The sequence below is a fragment of the Sapajus apella genome, unplaced genomic scaffold (genome assembly GCF_009761245.1).
Source record: "Sapajus apella isolate SASKATOON/1434 unplaced genomic scaffold, GSC_monkey_1.0 scaffold56, whole genome shotgun sequence".
In the NCBI taxonomy this organism is placed as follows: Eukaryota; Metazoa; Chordata; class Mammalia; order Primates; family Cebidae; genus Sapajus; species Sapajus apella.
The window spans coordinates 4,672,975-4,688,548 of record NW_022436996.1 but is presented as its reverse complement, the minus strand read 5'-3'; the positions used below and the strand labels follow the sequence as shown (position 1 = coordinate 4,688,548).

Below are 15,574 nucleotides of genomic sequence, written 5' to 3'. Positions count from 1 at the left end.
GGATTACTTGAGGCCAGGAGTTCGAGATCAACTTGGCCAACATGGTAAAACCCTGTCTCTACTGAAAATACAAAAAATTAGCTGAGTGTGGTGGCACATGCCTGTGATTTCAGCTACACAGAACGCTGAGCCAGGAGAATTGCTTGAACCTCGGAGGAAAAGGTTGCAGCGAGCCAAGATTGTGACGCTCCACTCCAGCCTTGGCAACAGGGTGAGACTCTGTCTCAAAATAAATAAATAAGTAAATAAAAAGAAATAAATAAAAACATCCTGATTTCAGAGTAAGCATACCATAAACAAGAAATTGCCTTTATGCCCTTTTGATTTTTAGAAAAATGTGCTCAGAAAATATGCAGTTTTCTGAGAATATTCTGCACAAATTTAAGAAGGTAAGACTTTTCTTTCAGAAGACATTATACAGTCTATATGTTTTAAAATAGAATATATATGTATAGAACAGGTACATGATTTTGAGCAATCATGTTACCTGTCTTGACCTTGCCTTCTTTCATGATGGATACTCTGATTATATATTATCCAAGTTCTCTTTGGCTTTTATGATTGTTTAATTCTGCTATTTTAATGTCACTTATCCTACCTAGCAATAATTTTAATTGGTGTTTTCCCCTTAATCGTAAGGGAAAAAAATGAGAGAACCAAAGAAACTTTCAGTGGTTTGGGAGTCGGCTCTGTGACAGGCTCTCAGCATGTACATACATCTTATTAGTAATCTCAGCACCTGCAATGCTTGTATAGGGGATGTTTCATTTTACCTATTCTATTGATAAATAGTCTGATATTTAAAGAACAGAGATATTTACTAACTTCTCTAAAGTTACTGAAGGCAGGACTTAAACATAAGAATGTCTGGCTTCAAAGCCAGACTTCTTTTCCTGGGTCATTAGAATCCGTCATCTACCAATACTCTAGTGCCTACCCTCTCTCTGTGGAGCCAGCAATGCTTTAACTTTGTATAGCAAGCAGTGCTCCAAAGCAACCTCACAATTTGGGTCCCACTACCCCTTAAAATTGGAAGGCAATTCTTATTACTCACTTTTTTTTTTTTTTTGAGTCTAGCTCTGTTGCCAGGCTGAATTGCCGTGGTGCTACCTCAGCCCCCTGCAACCTCCACCTCCCGGCTTCTGCCTCAACCTCCTGAATAGCTGGGATTACAGGTATGCGCCACCATGCCCAGCTAATTTTTGTATTTTTAGTACAGACGGGGTTTCACCGTGTTGGCCAGGATGTTCTCAATCTCCTGACCTCCTGATCCACCCACCTCGGCCTCCCAAAGTGCTGGGATTACAGGCATGAGCTACCACGCCCAGCCTACCCACTTTTTATCAATGAGCAACTGAAGGCGATTCAGCAGTAGCCACTAAGTGGTTGAGCCACAGCCAGAACCTTGTCTCCCTATTGAATGCATTTCCTGATGACACGATGCTGAACCTTGAAACTCACAGGAGATTAGGTTCATGGAGAAGTGCGGGGAAAGAACCAGGGAGGAGAAACCATGGCCAGAGTTCTGGGGCTGAAGGAAGGAGAGAGGGAAGGTAAAGAGACCTCACCAAATGGTATCATGTCTGCAAGGTGCTCTTTCAGACATTCTGCTAAGGCCCAATAGCATCTTGCCAATGAAACGAGAAACCATTTGATACATTCAAAATGGAGTGTTTGTCAAATACAGGATGTGAGCTGATAAATGGAAAATGATCGTTCAAGATGTAAACAGCAGGTTTCCTGACCACAGCAGAAGAGCAGAGAAGGGAAGGAGCCCTTCAAGTCACAGAATGCGAAGGGCATCAGTAAATGGGGGAGCATCCGTGCTTATCACTGTCAAGGGATTACTCCAAGACACAGGGATTCTTCACGGGGCCTTTCTAATGTCTTAACAGTTGATGAGAATTGAACATCTTTCTTCATACATTACTGCACTCCATGCAGTATGGGAACTTCATCAAACTCCATAATATGTGACAGTGGATGTGTGTTCCTATTACCAACTTTTTCAGGATGGACTCTATGTGGGCAGCCTCAGTAGTATCTGCTATCAAAAATCCATAATTACTGCTGTTTTAACATGTGTCAAGACAACAGCGGCCATTTGCAGAGAGGAATAATTATTTGCTTATTTCAGTGGTATGTGATCTTCAGGGTCAGAGAAAGATGAGGCTTAGAGTCAGGTGTCAATTGTCAATAACATGCCCTTGACTTCCAGGAGGTTCCTTATCTCCCTGAATCTCTCTTTTACACCTAAAGAATGGAATAACAGCTTCCTTCAACCAGTTTCAAGTATCCAGTCAGATAATACATGGTAAAGTGAACCCTGTGCTATTGGTGGCAATGTAAAACAGTACAATTGCTACAGAAAACTGCAGAGTTTCATCAAAAAATAAAAAATAGAACTACCATATGTTCCAATAATTCCACTTCTGGGTATATGTCCAAAAGAAGTGAAACCATGGTCTCAAAGAGATATCTGCACTCCAGGATTTGCTGTAGCACCATTCACAGTAGCTGAGATGTGGAGACCACGTAAATGTCCACTGACAGATGAGTGGGTAAAGAAAATGAGGCACACACACACTCAGGAATATTAATGAGTGTTAAAAAAGAAGGAAACCCTGCCATATGCTACAACATGGATGAACCTAGAGGGCATTCTACTCAGTGAAATAAGCCAATCACAGAAGGACAGATATGATATGATTCCATTTAGATGAGAGTTGAATGGTGGTTGCCAGGGTGCTGGGAGAAGGGAAAGTGGGGAGTTGCTCTTCTGTGGGCTGTGGTTATAAAGTTTCAGTTATGCAGGATGAGTAAGTTCTATACCTGTTGTATAACATTGTGAATATAGTTAACAATATTGAACTGTCCACTGACAATTTTAAGATAGTAGATCTCATGTTATCTACTTATATCACAATCCTAATATTAATAATACAAAAGTTTATAGCACTGTGGCAGATCAGATGTACCTAAGAGGTCTTCCTCCTCTCACCCTGCCCCTCACTCTGCTTCTCTCCCTTAAACTGTTGACCTCCTCCTGCACTTTACTCACCCTGTTTCACAGGACAGGTTCGGGATAGGTAAGGTTTATTTGGGGTATTGTCATTCAAAACTGAAGGAGTATTGAGTGGCAGACACTGTCATGATCAGAGGGTGGAAACCCCTGCTATTTGAATGGATCATCAGGCAAAATGAGGAAGTCTTAGGAATTGCTCTGTGCCTGCCTTTTATCCCATGATTCAGAGTTCTCATTCACTAAAGCTACAATTTATTTAACCTGCTTAGAAATTTCAGAAGGAAAATAAGTGGATGAGAAATCAATAGCAGATTCTGAACAATCTCCCATTCAGAAATATCATGAGATTATTTTTCTTTATTCCACTGGTAACAGCAAATTTAAAAGATGTTATTATAAACTCCATAGCCCAAGCTTAATAGAACTAATAATCAAGTGGGATCCTAAGATCAATAATCCTCAAATTGTTTTTTATACTCCAGGAATTACCTGTGTGTACTTCAAAGTGAATCTGACACTTCATTTTAAAAACAATTTGGAGTGACTTTTGTCCCCATGAAAGAAGCCAAATTGATAGTTTAAAAATTGATGGGTTTAGCCCAACACTGAAGAAACTGCAAATAATCACTCCATCCTTCCCTTCTGCAAGGGTCGTTGGCTTATCAAACCTCCTCAAAGTCCTCATTTAACTAATTTTATTAGTTGATCTACAATTTATTTCACCTCAGCCACAAAGTAGACCAGTACTCTGTCCTTCATTTTTAAATAGAAATAAAAGTAGCTGACACAAAGTTTCTTTCAAATAGGTCATTATTTTGTTTTGATAGATAAATGTCAAAGAGACCTCTTGGGTTCAAATGGTGCCAGAAGACAGACAGATGGTCAGGCTGACAGAGAGAAATGGGAATTAGGAAAGAATCTATTTCTCTTCATTTTAGTAAGAACTTCAGATATTGTCCTAAGCTCACAATTGCAGGGACCAAAGGAGAATTTGAATTAGCATTAAAAATGATTTTTTAATAATATATGTGAGGGAACTTCAAAAGTTCATGGAAAAGTGGACTTAAAGTGGACTTTAAAATAAAATTAAAAACATAAACATTATTTCTCAGCAGAAGCTTCATCAAGTTCAAAACACTTTTTAAAGCAGTGATGTCAGCCATTTAGTCCAACCCTAAAGAACTGAGTGTCCTTGGAATTTAGCCGTGTCAATATGCCATCTTTTTTACCTTATTAACTGAAAAAAAATAGGTGCCCTTTACAGATTTTTTAAGATTAGGAAACAAAAAGAGGTCAAAAGGAGCCAAATCAGGACGATAGGGTGAATGCTCAATGATTTTCCATTGAAGCTCTCACAAAATTGCCTTTGTTTGATGAGATGAGTGAGTAGGAGCATTGCCCTGGTGGAGAAGGACTCTGTGGTGAAGACTTCTTGGGCATTTTTTTCTGCTAAAGCTTTGGCTAACTCTCTCAATACACTCTCATAATAAGACATTATTGTTCTTTGGTCCTCCAGAAAGTTAACAAGCAAAATGCCTTAAGCATCCCAAAAATCTTGCTCTTGATTGGTCTGCTTCTGCTCTGACTGGACCACTTCCACCTCTTGGTAGCCATGGTTGTGGTTGTGCTTTGTCGTCAGGATGTTACTGGTAAAGCCATGTTTCTTCTCCTATTACAATTCTTTGAGGAAATGCTTCAGGATCTTGATCCCATTTGTTGAAAGTTTCCATTGAAAGCTCTGCTTTTGTCTGCAGCTAATCTGAGTACAAGGGTTTTGGCACCCATTGAGTATAATGTTTATTCAACTTTAATTTTTTCCATCAGAATTGTATAAGCTGAACAAATTGAGATATCTATGGTGTTGGCTATTGTTTCTGCTGGAATTGTTGGTCCTGTTCAATTAGAGCATGAACAAGGTGAGTTTTTTCCTCACTAATTGATGTGAACAGATTGCCACTCAGGGCTTCATCTTCAGCATCATCTTGTGCCCCATTAAAACAGGTTATTTATTTGTAAACTGCTGATTTTTGAAGGGCATCTCTTCCACAAACTTTTTATAAAGCTTCGATGATTTCACCATTCTTCCACCCAAGCTTCACCATAAATTTGATGTTTTTTCTTGCTTCAATTTTAGCAGAATTCATGTTGCTCTGATGGAGGCTCTTTTCAAACTGATGTCTTATCTTTTTTTTTTTTTTTTTTTTTTTTTTGAGAGACGGAGTTTCGCTCTTGTTACCCAGGCTGGAGTGCAATGGCGCGATCTCGGCTCACCGCAACCTCCGCCTCCTGGGTTCAGGCAATTCTCCTGCCTCAACCTCCTGAGTAGCTGGGATTACAGGCACGCACCACCATGCCCAGCTAATTTTTTGTATTTTTAGTAGAGACGGGGTTTCACTGATGTCTTATCTTTTTAATGCATCAAACTAGATCCTATTCAGACATGTTATAACAAATTAGTATGAGCTTATTTGGTGCAAAATATTTTTTGAAACCTGTGCATAGTTTGTTTTTATAATATGCATTTTTCATGAACTTTTTGAAGAACCTACATATTAATATTTGAATAGTGGCTTCGATATATTTTTTAATGTTTTAACCTTATAAAGAGATTAGGGAAAAATACTTCTGGTTTGGGAATTGAACATCACAAAGGAAAGAGTTTGCAAGATCTGAACTGGCCACCTGAGAACCAGTTACAGTATCCACATTTCCTCCTCTGCACACTCCACCCAGCCCTCCTTCCTGTCTTCTCCCATTCTCCCACACAGTTATGGATCTGATGGTATGCACCAAGCAAATGGAAAGCTCTGTGGGAAGATGAGAGGAATAAGCTATGCCTCCCACCCTTAATAGGAAGCAGGTAAAGAGCTGCTCTGCAAAGGGTGACAATCAACAACCTATGTCTCATTTCTTAAAAAGAAGAGATATGATAGACCTTAATTAGATGCAGAGAATTGTCATTAGAGATGAGTTTCTCCATCCTTCTTTCCCCCTGTTGCTGTGACTTCCTCATCTTGAAGGCACTGATGCAGTTTCATTCCCACCTGGGTCTTGTGCCTTTGGATCCCAGCGAAAACTCCTCCCGAGCTGTGAAGCTGGGTCATAGCCCATTAGAGTCACAAGGGACTTGAGTGTCATTTTACAGTTGAAGGGCTGGCGAAGGGCCTTGCCCAATGTCCCCCTGAGTTAGATGCAAGGATTGGGGATAGCCCCAAAGCTGTCTGAGCCTCAGCCATCTCTCTCAGTCCTGGTGCTTCTCTTACCTCCTCACTGAAAGACAAAGGCTGTGGTTTATCCAAAGGTAGCCTTGTAGATTTTCAGGTTCCTGTCATTTTGCCACTCAAAAACATTGACGGAATGAGCCCTGAGCACCAGGCCTGCTCTAACCTATAAACAAAGAATTAAAGTGAAATAAAGCCTATTAAACATAAATCAATCCAAACTATTCAACCTGTGAGCGCATAAAATGATGTTTATTTTTGCATTACTGTAAAGAAAAGTATTTCATCTCACCCATTCCCTTCAGAGCACTGTAATTGACAATTACTTATTTTTGACATTTGTAAGACTTCTTGAAAGATAGAATTTGAATACCGCCTCTGTTTGATTCTTCTTGCATATTGAGCTGTTTCATTATTTTCGACTCTGCTTTAAACTTGAATCAGGATAGATCCCTCCCACATTCTTGACAGGGTCCTTTTCACTCATGATCTTAGGATCGCAGGTTTGACCTGGATCACCCTGACTCGTATCTTGGAAACGATGTCTCTGACATGGGTAGAGATGGCCAGCACGACCTTGGTTTGTTGTCTCTGCCCTTCCTTGTGGCATGAGAGGTGGCTGAGAAACCCCGTGCTGTTGTGAATGGGAAGTGAAGGCTCTTACAGGCACGTCGAGCATCACAGCTTTGGGCACGCAGTCCAAGTTGTGTGTGAGGACATCAGGAGCCTCCTAGGAAGCCGAGTACTTCCTTCAGTGCTTCAGCAAGGTGATTAGAGCCACGATGCATGTGTCAGGATAACATCGGGCCTGGGAGTCTGTTTCTGGGTCTAATAACAAAACACAGGAGGTGGCCACAGCAACTATAAGCACTGGGAGGTGTTGGCATGGAGTAACAGTACTGGTGCAAGGAGTGGGCAGAACCTCATGACTGGGAAGCCAGAGGCCAGCAAAATTCAAATCAGACAGGTGGGCAGCATGAGAGATTGGGGGAGGGTTGCTGGACACAATCAGAGGAGCTCTAGTATCCCAAGGCTGAGTCATGGTCATATTGTCAACACAGGGACTCAGGATCAGGAGGACCAAGCTTGATGGCCAGTTAGCCAACAGACCAGGAAGGCAGAGCCAGACCTAAAGCAACTGGGGCATGAAGCTGAGGCCCAGAGGCCTGGAGCGGCACCCCTGGGTCTTTTCTGACAGGTTGGGATTGATCCTAGAGACCAAGCTACATCTGGGGGCTGGGACCTGAGCAGTGGGTAGAGGAGGCTGTGGAGGCTGGGAGCAGGTGGGGTGCAACCCTGATGACGTCATGGGCTTGTCACTGTGCTCAAAATAAAATCTTGCAGGTAAAAACATGACATAAAATCCTTCTCTCCTTTAAGTCATTCTTATTTCAACCCTCTTATCAGTGTGTTAGTGCAGGCATTTCCCAGACAAATTTGTTCATGGCATTCTAAGGAATATGAAATTCAGCAGAGTTTATTAATGAGTTCAGAGAACACAGTAACAAACATTTAAGTGTTTGTGTGTACAGAGAAACTGCTTTTCCCTGCTCCCAATAAGCTACCTTGGCCATATTTGCCTTCCTACAACAGAGGTGTTCCTTTTCAGATTTCTCCATAGCAGTTCTGCACTGCACAGTGGAGGGTAGGGGGATGGTCTGCTTCCAGACCTTTCTGGATTATTCAGATTTTCTCGGTAATCTCTGGCCACCCCAGCAAAAGGCCAGCTGCCTTGATGAGTCAGCCTGCGGGTACCATGCTGCTGGGCACCCGCCCACTTCACCAGAGGAATGACACTTCCATCACAAACGTTCACTGAGCACCTCTACTGCACACAGCTCCATGTGGGCATTGTTCCCTTACACCTCAGCAATGCTAGGAGGATTCCTGTTTTACAGATAAGGAAACTGAGGTGCAGCAAAATTGTCTGAGGTCATACAGTTTCCAAGTGAAGCATCCAGAGATCCCTGGGACCCATTTCCGCAGGCCCACAGAGTCTCTCTAGATGTCACTTTCTTTTTTCTCCCACGGGTCTCTCCCACTTGGAACCTTTACCGCCAGACAGGACAGCAGGGTAAGCCTGCGAAATCTCTTCACCCCCCACAGCTCCCAGGCTCCTTCCACAAGGCACCTCCTGCAGCGCAGGGCTGGGAGTTGCTGTCTCTATCCCAGAAATATTGTTCTTGATAAGTAACATGATGAAAAATTTCATATTCTAACATGAATGACAGTGAAACTTTACAGTGATTTTCCTGAATGCTGCCTGTGCTCATTGCCTTGCCTTGTCTTCTATAATGTTGGAACCTAAGGTGCTGGAAATTGAGGCAAGGCAGTGAACCAAAAAAGTCTATGTGAGCCACTTGTGATCTCCAAAGAGGTGGCTTTTGCCGCTACCAAGAAGTGGAAGCCAACTTAGGCAGGACCTGAATTCTGATGAGGGCATGGACTTATTGAGTGTGAGGCTGTGGGAAAGGGTGGCACTCATGTGTAAGGATGACTTTCAAAGGCCAGGCATGTTGGTGGCCCTCAGGCTCTGCTGCACCTCCTTGAGATCTGTCGGTGCCAGGAAAGCCTCTGTGTCCCCTACCCCAGTGCCACTCCCATGCCCCTCTTCATCCCTCTGTCCCCACTTTTCTCCCTTCTGTGTTTCTCTGTTTCTCTACCTGCACTCAAGACTACCTGGCGCCCTCTCTCCTAGATCACTAGGCAGCCACAGGTGAGAGAGAACCTGTCAGTGACTGATCACAGCCCAAAGGCTCCAGGAAACAGCCACCACTGTGGGCTGCCCCCACGTGCTTCCCTGAAAGGTTGCCAGCAGTGTATTGATGATTTTCAGTCATTTTTGAGCATCCTCATGGCCTTTGAGGTCAACAGGCTTCCTTGGAGAGTGGCAATTCTGCTTTACCTGCCAGGGAGGAAGTGTCCGTGGTGCTGCTTCTCATTCAGAGGCTACAGGGTTGCTGCGTGATAGGGGCCACCTGGGCAGGGACGTAGGCTCCAACAGCCTCCTGTCTCATGGTGCAGCACTACAGGGACAATACTTATCTTCGGGCCAGTGGAGAGCAATTAGGACTTGGGAAGGAACCTAAGAGGATAGGACAGGCTGATGGGGTGAGTGAGGTGAGGTGAGATGGCGAAGGGGCAGGTACTGAACAAAATCAGTCTGTCTAACAGGCAGGACTGCTCTTCAGTGGGTAGTGTACTTTCCAGTCAAGTGTAGGCCAAGAAACAGCGGTCAAGATTCCCTGGCCAGGCGGGTGGCTCAGGCCTACAATCCCAGCACTTTGGGAGGCTGAGGTGGGCAGATCACAACGTCAGGAGTTTGAGACCAGCCTGACCAACGTGGTGAAACCTAGTCTCTACTAAAAATACAAAAATTAGCCAGGCGTGTTGGCATGCTCCTGTAATCCCAGCTACACAGGAGGCTGAGGCAGGAGAATCTCTCGAACCTAGGAGGCAGAAGTGGCAGTGAGCCAAGATTGCACTACTGCACTCCAGCCTGAACGACAAATTGAGACTCCCTCTCAAAAAAAAAGAAAGATTCCCTGGCCCAGGAAAAGCATGTCGCAGCAAACACCAGAGCCCAGAAACAGACTCTGCTGGCAGACACACTTGGAAGCTCAGGCAGGTAGACTTCTCCTTGGAATGGTCATCTATGGATAGCAAACTCCCAGTCCCCAGAGAGTGTGTTGTCAGGGTGTCGGGGCCCGAATCCCTGGAAAGGAGATAAGTACCATCAGAACCAGAGAACCTGTCTGGACTGGAAGGGTGTTAAGGGCACCTTGATAAGTTATTCCTGCTTAAGTGACTCTTGCCTTCCATAAGGTTGGTTGCGAATCCTGGAGGTTGTATATGGAGAACAAATGGCCCTGTGAGAAAGGGTGGCCACTGGGCAATCATCCCACATTCAGACCCTTTGCAGCAGGTCTCTGTGTTACCGTGTTCTATTATATTTTGAGAAAACCTTTTGTCCTGCCAGACATTTAACGGGGTTCATACATCCTGCCTGCAGAGCTCACATCAGGGTGTCTGTAGCTGTTCCTCTAGCCATATCTGTGTTTGTATCTTGATGCTGCCAAGCGTAGGGAAGGCAGTCAAGCCAAAAGTCATCAGAAAACAGCTGAGATAAATGATATACAATGCAGAAGGAATGCAGATGGAGGTAGATGGCATGGGAGTTTGAAGAAGCAAGGAGCCATGAAGTGCTAGAGTCTGCAAGGAGGCTGTCAAGCTCATCTCACTGTTTATATCACAGATTACTAAATTTCCCGCTCGTGTCAAAAATAAGTCACTGCCAGTTGCTCTGCTTTGAAGAAAGAATCATGGTTGGAATTATTTCACTTAGAAACTCACGAATGAAACTGTTGACTCCAAGAAAGAAACTGTAGATAGTAAGTCTTACCAGCTGTGAGTTAGAGTAGTCTGTGAGAGTCGTATTCAGACATTTTACTTTTCTGAGAAAGGCTGGAATAGAAAGGGAAGCCCTTCTGATGCCAAGGTTCACAGTAGGATATCGTTTTAAATTCGATGTAGCTGTGAGGGAAGGGACTTCTGCAAGCATTCATGTGTTTGTTCATTCAATAATAATCTATTCATCAGTGCAGTGACACAACGTATTTAGAGAACACAGTGCCAGTGGCTAAGGAGCTTATAAGAGAATTAAATCTTAGGTGCGCTTGGTGTGGGTTAAATGGTGCCCCTCCAAAATCCATACGTTGAAGTCCTAACCCCCAGTGACTGTATTTGACTAGGGATCTTTACTGAGGTAATTAAGTTAAAATGAGGTCCTAAGGGCGGCCCCAATCTAATATGACTGGTGTCCTTGTGAAAAGAGGAAATTTGGACACAGACACCCACAGGGAGAATGTTATGTGAGATGGAGGCGGAGATCAGGGGGCTGCTCCGACAACCAGCAACCCACTGAAAGCTTGGAGAAGGACATGGGACGGATTCTCCTCCACAGCCTCAGAAGAAACCAACCCTGGTGACACGTCGATCTCAGGCCTCTTGTCTCTAGAACTGTGAGAGGATAACTTTTCCGTTGTCTAAGCCACCTGGTTTCTAGGACTTTGTTACAATAGCCCTAGTTAACAAATACTTTAGAAAAAGGAAAAAGCGAGGCAAAGCAGAACTTGCATATGCAACAGGTACCATGATGCTCGTGCTTCTGGACAGTGAGAAAGGCTGTGGGCTGGATTACTCTGGCACGGCTTCATAGAAAAGTTGAGCTGAACATTTAACGGAGTGCGGGATTGGTCTGGGAAGAGAAGGGTAGAAACGGAGAACCATATTTCCTACCCTTCCTATTTAGTCACCGTGGAAAGCATATTTAGGGTGGCTAGAGGATGCCAAGTATGCCGTGAGGTGATGAAGCAGTGAATTAAGTGTGGACAATGTGGCCAATGCAGCCTTTCAACAGGAAGGAGGGTTCCAACAGGGGAAACAGCGGGAAAAAGGTGATGATTTGAAAATGAGTCTCCTCATTAACCAGCTTTGGTGCTTTGCCCACTGGTCATATAAGAGAATGCTGGGAGACAACCTATGAGTAGTATTTGATATCTTGGGATATGGGAGGTAATCAGATTTCAGTGATGATAAAACATGTCCATCTCTGACCTGGGTGTTTCTGAGAAAATTCCAAGGACAATTGGCCTCTAACACCTCTCTCTATGGTTAACTTGCTAAACACTCATCCAGAAGCAGCCGGTACCAACATCGCCTTCAGGTTCCCAAAAGCCAGGCATTTTTTTTTTTGGTAGACTTTGCTCCAAGCATCTTATTATGAGTTTGGATCCCACCTTTGGACTTGAGGGCTTAGATATTATCACTTGGGTGGGCAAACTAGCCAATTAAATACACACACATATACACAGATTCAATACACACATGCGCACACCCAACACACGCATGTTCACACACTTTCCGTAGATGAGTTTTCTCATTTGTGAGATGAGCTCATCTGGACTTGCCGTGAGGGTCCGATAGGTGCTGTGGTGTCGTGTTTGCACCCGCAACAGGCTGGGTGGAGGTCGCCATCTCCTTTCCCCTTCCAGGCCTGGTTCCCGTGGGCTGGGCCTCTGCTCTTCCCACCACAGCCCGTGCGTGGAGCAGAGCCGGCCGTGGGAGGCCTGGGGTCCCTGTGCCTTCCTTCAGCCCCTCTTCCAAAACCTTGATAGTGAACCCGCAAGGGATGCTACAGGAACACTGCATGATGGGTTTTGTTCTGTTTTGTTTTGGTAACAGCTCTATTGAGATGTAGATTTTACCGTACAATTCACCCACTTAAAAGCATACAATTAAACACTGTTTTGTCTATCCACAGAGTTGTGCAACCATCACCACAAAGGATTTTTGGACACTTTTATCACCCCTGAAGGAAACTGTGCCCCTTAGCGGTCCCTCCACATCCCATGTCCCCAGCCCCTGGCACCCAGGCATCTGCGATGACTCTGTGGATGCACCTGTTCTGGACGGCTCCTGCACATGGCATCATATCATGTGTGTTTTCTTCATCTGGCTTCTTCCCTGAGCATCGTGTTTTCAAGGCTCAACCAGGTGGTAGCCTGCGTCAGCACTTCGTTCCTTTCTATTGCCAAATAACTACCAGTGCTTTACGGCCCCGTTCCATATAGGCTAGTATCACCAGTGTGCTTGGATGGATTGGGATTTGCCCAGTTTGCTGTTCCAAAAGCTAGAGTATTCCTTTTTTCTTTTCTTTCCCCTTGCTATAGAAACCAACTCTAAGTGATAATTAAAAGTGTGAGCTTTGAATTTAAACTGCCTAGATTCCAAGTTTGCCATGTCATTTCTTAGGTGTATTACCTGGGCAACTGCTAACACCTCCTTAGCTTAGTTCTCTTTTATTTATTTATTTATTTAGAAACAGAGTCTCGCTCTGTCACACAGGCTGGAGTGCAGTGGTGCAATCTTGGCTCACTGCAGCCTCCACATCCCAGGTTCAAGTGATTCTCCTGCCTCAGTCTCCCAAATAGCTGGGATTTCAGGCATGTGCCACCACTCCTGGGTAATTTTTGTATTTTTAGTAGACACAGGGTTTCACCATGTTAGACAGGCTGGTCTGGAACTCCTGACCTCAGGTGATCTGCCTGCCTTGGCCTCCCAAAGTGCTGAGATTATAGGCATAAGCCACTGCACCCAGCCAGTTTTCTTATCTTTAAAATAGGATTAACAATAATATCAAACTTATAGGAATGTTGTTAAATTTAATAATTTAATAAGCTGTTCAATCACATGAAACTATACCTGGTACATTTTAAACATCCTTAAAAGCTAAATATTGTATATCATATTCTGCTTTTAAATATAAATAGGTCACACAGTATATCAGCATGCACCTACAGGCATTTCACCTTGATGTTACTAAATGCTTCAATTTATTACAAACACAAATGGCCAGAAAGCTCAAGTAAACAATTTCCCCTGTAATTTTATGAAACAAAAATTGGGATTTTTACCAGTGATCTCAAAGTAGTTTAAATTCTTAGGATAATTTCTTAGCCCTTGATGAAAGAGTCTCTTCATTCTTTTGAATGATCAGTGGAATTATACTGCTAGGGAAGATGTAGCCATTTATTTCTCACTAAACCATGACTTACACGTAGGTGAGGTGGCCCGTAGGGAGCCTACATGTTTGGCCAATCCATTCCTTATGTGGACTCATGGAAGGCCTCAGTCTACGACCAGGTGTAAAGAAATCTGTAGTCATGTGTTTCCCTGACGTCAGTATTGCTAGACCATGTGAAATTGCTTTACATCACTGATAACCTTGCTTTGTATTGTTCTTTATTCTGTTGCACTTACGCAGAAGCTCCATGGTGGAGAAATTGGAAAGACCAGTAAGAAAGTAAGGAAACAGGATACTGTGTATCCCGTAGGGGTCCCCCAGCCCTCCGAGCCTAGTATGGGTGTCTCCATTGTATATCCTCCGTCCACAGCCCCACCCCATCAAAATTTCCAACACTTGGACTCAACCCCTGTGTCTCATCCACATTCCTCTCCATCCAAACCCACACTTAGACATTCTCAGAACTTTTCCCGCTGACGTCTAAACAACTAGTGATGATTTAAAATATTACAACTGGGCTTGAGGGAAGGGCCATACCTTGACATGAATCTCAGCTGCAGCAGGTGGCAGGGTTTCAGGCAGCAGTCAGAGGAGGAGGGGTGTAGTTTAGGGACAGCGTTTTGTCCCATAGTCCTTAAACCTTCCCTGGACGTGGCCAGTTCTGACATCTTGAATAATCCTTTAGTATCATGTTTACATGTGATAACACAAACAAATTATCTGGAAATAAAATGAAGGGGGAATGAGCCAAACCACTTCAGGGTAGCTACTTTTAACAGTTTTAGGGGGTCAGTTCAAAATCTTTACAACTCAATTCTAAAATATAGAGTGCCCCATTTTCACCTGCAGGGGTCTGACCCCCAGTGTCAGGTTTACAGTGTGCTACAGGCCAATAGGCTTAGGAAACAACTTAGTGACCGGAAGCTCCTCAGCCAGGCGCCTGGTCCCCTGTTGATCTCACCTGGGGTCTCGTCACTGTCCCAGCTTCCCTGGACTAGGCTTCCCCTTCCACTGTCCACTTACCAAAGAGCCACACAATTTCATCCAAAACTCTCCTCTTCCTTCTTCTTTTTTTCTCTCTTCCTTCTTCTCCTCCTTCCAGCTCCTAAAATAGAAATTAATGTAGTCCTGGCCCAGCAGATGCTTCAGGGATCTGTGTTCCACTCCTAAATGCTCAGACACTCATTAAAGTATTCGTAAGAGAAATGGAATTGTTGGGTCCACAGTGGATGATCCCTCAGTACATCTTGAAAGAATACCTTGTTAAAAAAAGAAGTGTCATATGCCTGCTGAGGGGAGCCCTGGGAACCTGTCAGCCCATCTCTGGGCAGGGAAGCTGACCAGAGAGGCAGCTGTTGACATGCAGAGAGAATGGGATGTCTGAGGACACCCCCTGCAAGCTCGTGTCTGAGAGAGGATCCCAGGGACATGCTGGTACTGAGTTTCTCCTCTAAGCAGAAGGTATAACTTCATATTCCAGGAGGACATTGAAGATGTCTAAGGGATCCTTTTCCTCACCAAAGAGATGTGTTATTTGGTATTTTTAATAACACCATCTGCCAGTGACGGGAAAGTTCTGAGTTGCAATATTGATCTTGTCACTTTGGGGAACAGTTTGATATTTGGGATTATAAATAACATTTTCATTTGCTCTGTTATCGTGCTCAGGTGGTGTTTGACGGCTGAGGCCAAGAATATTATTTTCTTATCAAATATGAAGATACCTACTTTTCCTGAGGTCTG

General features: G+C 43.9%; 1 protein-coding gene across 3 annotated transcripts in view; it reads left to right on the top strand.

The window, feature by feature from the left end:
• Nucleotides 1-15,574, top strand: part of DPP6 (dipeptidyl peptidase like 6) — a 1,109,512-nt gene that overhangs the window by 472,510 nt on the left and 621,428 nt on the right. The gene's annotated exons all lie outside the window — the stretch shown is intronic.